The sequence below is a fragment of the Peromyscus maniculatus genome, chromosome 10 (assembly GCF_049852395.1).
Source record: "Peromyscus maniculatus bairdii isolate BWxNUB_F1_BW_parent chromosome 10, HU_Pman_BW_mat_3.1, whole genome shotgun sequence".
Taxonomy (NCBI): Eukaryota; Metazoa; Chordata; class Mammalia; order Rodentia; family Cricetidae; genus Peromyscus; species Peromyscus maniculatus.
Genome location: NC_134861.1, coordinates 4412693 through 4418692, shown reverse-complemented (window position 1 = coordinate 4418692; position 6000 = coordinate 4412693). Strand labels below are relative to the sequence as shown.

Below are 6000 nucleotides of genomic sequence, written 5' to 3'. Positions count from 1 at the left end.
GCTCTTATGGGTCAGACTTGTTTCTGGGCGCTGAGGGAACTGAAGTGATGGAGGAGAATTGAGGCTCTGTCAGAAAGTCATCGGAAAACATTCAACATCCTAGAACAGAGGCTGCTGCCTGGAATCCCCAGACAACCTTCCTGGCCCTTCTGGCGTCCAAGTCAGAGCTCCTGCTGTGAGGAGAGGCCTGGATACCACCCTGTTCTGCCCCTTGCCAGGCGCTAGGCTTCCACCTTCAGTGGTATGAGGGAAACAAGAAGCTGGGCCCCTTTGTTTCCTTTGGATCTTTAGGACTCTGATGGGACGGCAGGAGCGACAGTGCTGATCTGGTCCCTGAGGCTGCTTTCCAGGCCACTGCCAGCTGGACTGGTTCTGCCAAGGCCTCGCCTAGCCCCATTCCCTGACTCTGAAGAGGCCTCAGTGTTTGTTAACCCACTCATCCGGCGGGCCTTTCCTGTCAGTGGAGCCTTATCAAAGCCCACAGCCGTTGCAGTCCTGACTCCACCCTGATTGACAGCTCAGTCCCCACGCAGCCTAAGGACCCTCTCGCTTGCAGCGCACTCAGACCAGGTCCATTCGCCGTGGGAGTGCACGAAGGCCGGGTCTGACAGTCTCAGTGGGAGAACCAGCGGGTACGTGAGCAGGTGCAGCAGGCCGCCAGCCCATTGCCTGCGGCGGCCCAGGCAACCGCTAACCCCACGGTGACGCGCGGCCTTCAGGCCGAGGCCACAGACACCAACCCTCTCTCCACCTCCCCGGCCCCGCCCTTCCCCGGCCCAACCCCTTGCTCCAGATTGACCAATAACAGCGAGCAATGCTGGACGGCGGCGGGGCGTTCAGGCCAATGGCGCTGCGCGTTATTTGACTGCAGCGCCGCAGGCCGCACCCAGCTGGGCGGCGGGGGCGAGCCGAAGGCTGAGGGCTGAGGGCGGGAGAGGCCGAGGGCTGCGGCAGGCCGGCGGCGGGGGTGCGCGGCGGCCAGGGGGCGGAGCCCAGCGCGAGCCGCAGGCCAGGCGCGGGCCGCACTCGGACCCGGGAAGCTGCGCGCTGCCCCCCGATTCTCCGCGGAGGTGAGGCCCGCGAGCGCGGCGAGGTCTCCGGACCCCGCAGTGGGCGTAGGGCCCGGGCGGCGGTGCTGGGCGGGCCGGGCATGGCAGAGCTGGGGGGCCCCCGGGGCGCCTCGCCTGCGCCGAGGAAGGCGCGGCGAGGTCGCTGCGGCGCTGGGCGCCCGGGTTCTCTGCGCTTGCCGCCGAGTGCGGGGGCGAGGACCGGGCATCGTCGCTTCCCAGGCTGGTCCCCGGCGGACGTGGGTTTCTGTGGAAGTGGCCGCTCGGTTCTGAGCTGACTGGTGGGCCTTCAGGGGTCCTCCCGGGTCAGCATTGTGCCAGTGGTGGCCCCGTGCGCTGCTCACTGCAGAGACTGTGGCAAGGCGCATCTGGGTCCCGTTTGTCGGCTCTTTTTTAAAATGACACCGTCTGCCCAAAGAGAAAAAGCCAGCTCTGTCCACGGATGATAGTAAAGAGGTGGTCGTGGAACTTCCTGGAGATGGGGCTTGTCTTTCCTCTTTGCCTTTTCGTTTAGACCTCTCCCTAAAACACTTTGCGCTTTTTTTTTTGTAATTCAGTTCCTGGTTCAAGGTATTTCGTAGGGTGATTTGTGTTTGCTTTATGCACACACATCTTGAAAATAAATATTTCGGTTCACCTGAAACTGCTGTTGGTTTGACCATACGATTTTCGGCCTAAAATTCCTAATTCCGGAAGACCAAGAACAGAGCTAATAGCTGTATGCATTACTGCTCAGTTATTTACAGAGAGATTTTTGCATTTGTCAAAAGTGGATTGAAATCTTAATCCAAATCGGAACTAGAATGCTGACAGATCGGCCGACTCCTTTGTAAAATGCGTGCAAACAAGCCTGGAGTTCCGAGTAGATTCAACAGGCTCTAGGAAGAGAAGGACATTTCAGATCGGCAGTGAATTTTATAAGGGTGGGATTCTAAAAATTGCGTTCTTCAATGTATAAATTGCAGCCAGTGGTGTGTAAATCACATTTTAATTCTAGAATTTTGAAGCACTCTTTTATGGGTAAAGTTGTGTGGATGTGTCGTGCGTGGTTCCCCCACAAGACAGGCTCTGACTCTGTAGCCCAGCATGGTCTGGAACTGAAAATTTCGCCCTCTGCCCCTTTAGTTCTAGGATTACGGTGTGAATTGATGCCACACCCTGCTAGTGAAGTTGTTTTTTGAGGAAGTGAATGGTTTTGACATTCAAAGGGCTTTCCAGGTTTTAGATGTGGTTTACAGTGGTGCAGGTGGTGTGATTTGTTAGTTTACTAATGTGTGTAGGTTAGTGAGATTCAGTAAATGAAATGAATCAAAATTCTAAACAGTCTCCAAACATCTTCCTTTCTAAAATCTGTTTTATACAAACTATTAGATTCTCACTTAACTCCTGGTATTATCTGATACTGTTGTTTAGTTTTGTTGGCTTGCCACACAAAAACCTGCACCTTTCATATAATCATATTGAATCAGGAAATTAAATATGGAAATGCTTCAAAAGATGTTGTGCTGGCTAGGTGTTAATGTCAACTTGACATAGGCTAGAGTTAAATTGAGAAAAAGTCCCCACCAGATTGGCCAGTGGGTGGGCCAGTAGTGCCTTCTCTTGATTGATGGTTGATGTGGGAACTCACAGTGTGGGTGGAGCCACCACTGGGCAGGGGGTCTGGGTGCTATAAGAAAGCAGGCTGAGTAAGCCCTTGGAACGACCCTGTAAGCCCCGCCCCTCCACGGCCTCTGCAGCAATCAGCTCCAGGTTCCTGCCTTGAATTCCTGCCCTAATTCCTGGATAATGGACTACAAGCTGAAATAAACCTTTTCCTCCCCACTTTGATTTGGTGTTTTATTATAGCCCTAGAAACCCTAAATAAGACAGGTTCCCAGGTATTTTTACTATATGAGGCTTAGTTTGTACTGATGGCTCTTTTTCCTTCCTCTGCCATGGTGTACTCTTACATAGCCACACATTCATGTTTGGAAGAGTAGCATTAAACAAGTCATTATTTACTCATTCAGTTTCAACAGTTAATAGCTGGATACCTACAAAATGTGTTACTCTACTTTTAATATATATTGTGTACTTCTAAACATCTAGAAAGACTAGGAATTCCAAATAAGGACTTAAGTTTGTCTTGTGTATGCACATTAATGTTGAGTAAACTACATACACAAAAGTGATTATATCAGAAGCTGCCTCCCCCCCCCCCCACAGGGTTTTTCTGTGTAGTTTTGCACCTTCCTGGAACTCACTTTGTAGACCAGGCTGGCCTCGAACTCACAGAGATCTGCCTGGCTCTGCCTCCTGAGTTCTGTTCTGCTGGTGCCTTTTATTATTTAATTTTATGTTTTGGTGATAGTTTAATGTAGCCTAAGGTGGCCTTGAATTTTCGATGAGAGAAGGCTAGCCTTAAACTTTTCAAAACTCTTAGTTTAAGTTTTTTATTTTATGAGTGTTTTACCTGTACGTGTGTCAGTGAGCCACTTGCATGCCTGGTACCGTTGGAAGCCAGAAAGGTTGTCAGATCCTTTGAAACTGGAGTTGCAGAAGGTTGAGAGCTGGCATGGGGGTACTGGGACTTGAACTCAGATTTTCTGGAAAAGTAGTACTTGTGTTCAAACCACTGAGCCATATCCAACCCCAGGAAATCAAAGTACTTGGAGTTTTTGTTAGAAATTAACAAGTGCTCTTAATTGCTGAGCTATTTTTTTTTTCTAGCCCCAACCTTTAAGTGATGATCCTGTTTTGCTGCCTGTGCCCCTGGGAGTGCTGGGATTACAGTGGTGTGTGTGTTGGGGGCGGGGAACCAAACCCAGAACATTGTGTGTTAGGCAAGTACTCTACCAACGAGTAACATTCCTGCCTTGAAATTGTTTTCTAATAGCATCTAATTGTCATATGATTTTAAATGTTAAAAATTTCAGTATTGGGACTATGAAATGCTGTTTTAATGAAAAATAGGAGCTTTGCATCCCTAATTAAAAATGTGAAATCCCAAGTGCTCCAAAGTCTAAAACAACATGGATTTTGGGGTTTTTAGGCTTATTTATTTTATGTATAAATGTTTTCCTTGCATGTAGTAGCACACATATGTTTAGTGCTGGAACATACCAGAAGACGGTGTCAGATCTCCTGGAACTGGAGTTGCAGATGGTTATGAGCAGACATGTGGGTGCTGGGAACTGAACCTCAGTTTTCTCTAAGAGCATAGTTCTTTTAACCACTGAACAATTCTCTATCCTTGGATTTTGGAGTTTCATTGTGACCCTGATGAGGTGGGTTGTCACAAATGCAGGTCTGTAACACATAGTTTACTAAATATCTCCAAAGCAAAAAGACCCTTTCAGCCCCTTTAGCTGTGATACACAAACTTTGTTTCATGCACAAAATTATTTAAAATACTGTGTAGGGCTGGATGGTTAATTCACTAGGAGAGTACTGGTGTAGCATGTGTGAAATCCTGGGTTTGATCCCTACCACTGAAAAGGAAAAAAAATGTACACAGCTACATACACGCTGTGTTTATAAGCTGTGTTGTTTAGACTGTGGTCCTGCTTCTGACATATAACACATGGGCAAATATTCCAACCTGAAATCAATGTTTTGATCCTATGCATCTTAGAACACTTAGATGGTGTTTAGAAACTACAGTTTGGGCATTTGGGTTGCTCCTTGCTGTACCAGTTTAATCATTGTTTGAGTTAAAACTCACTAAGGCCAAAAAACAAGCCACCAGGGCTGGGATTGTACCCTAGCTGCTAGAGTGCTTGTCTCGCATGCATAAAAAAAAATGGGTTCACTTTTTGGCACTGTATAAACTGGGTGTGGTGGCACACATTTGTAATCCAAACACTTGGGAGGTGAAGGCAAGAAGATCAGGTCATCCTTAGTCTGAGTTTGAGGCCAGCCTCATATCTTTTTCTCAACAAAAATGAAACCAACAGCGCATTAATAACTAAGTCTTATATAAGATACAGTTATTTAACATACATAAATATTCCATTGTCTTTTTAGTTTTGTCAGAAACATTTTGTTAAAATAGGAAATTAGCATGTTTTTAACTTGAACAGAACTGTTTGATAGTTAATGTTTGTTCTGACCTTCTGCAGTTAGGAAATATGGAAAGAGTAAATGGAAACAGGTTTAGTTCAGTTTGCCTTTGAACTTGATTTTTTTCAGAAGTTTAGAGCAGTTGGTATGAGTGACCTGGAATGTATTGATAACTTGCTCCCCTCAGGTCTGAAGGAAAAAACAACATTGTTACTGATAGTTGTTTGGTTAACAGTGTTGGGCATGTTCAGATCTGGCTTCCTAGGAATCTGTGCTAGGGATAGGGGGAAACTACATCTTAAATATAGGACTGGAGTCTGTAGGCCAGTCATCTTGGGTCTTTAAAAATGATACTGGAGCTGGAGAGGTGTCTCAGTGGTTAAGAAAAGCACTTACTGCTCTTCAGAGGATCTAGCATCAGGTCCCATTACCTACACGGTGGCTCAAAACCATCTAACTCTTGTTCCAGAGGATCCGGAGCCCTCTTCTGAATCTCCACAGGCACCAGGCATACATGTGATACATATACATATATGCAGGCAAAGCATTTTCATAAAATAAATCTAAAGAAAAAAAATGAAGATTACTAAGATGGTGTTCTAGGAGCTGGAGAGATGATTCAGCAGTTAAGAGCACTTGTTCTTTTATAGAGGACCCGTTGGGTTCCAGACACCTGCACTGGGTGTCTAATGAAGGTTTCTACCGCCATGATAAAACACCATGAGCAACTTGGAGAAGAAAGGGTTTATTTTGCTTATACCTCCACTTGACAGTCCATCAAAAGAAGGCAGGGCAGGAACTCCAGCAGGTCAGGTAAGAACTGATGCAGAGTGCTCCATATCAATCGTATCCATCAAGAAAATGCACCAGGGCTGGTCTGGTGGGCATA

General features: G+C 47.0%; 1 protein-coding gene across 17 annotated transcripts in view; it reads left to right on the top strand.

Moving 5' to 3' along the window:
• Window positions 1-930: 930 nt before the first annotated feature.
• Window positions 931-6000, top strand: part of Add1 (adducin 1) — a 59604-nt gene continuing 54534 nt past the window's right edge. For 15 of the 17 annotated variants that reach the window (XM_042285825.2, XM_042285824.2, XM_042285823.2 and 12 more), the window contains exon 1: window positions 931-1070. The gene's annotated coding sequence lies outside the window, so the exon portion shown is untranslated. Of the gene's footprint in view, window positions 1071-5761; window positions 5925-6000 lie in introns of those variants that run through there. The other 2 variants (XM_076546955.1, XM_076546953.1) reach the window with 2 other exon arrangements.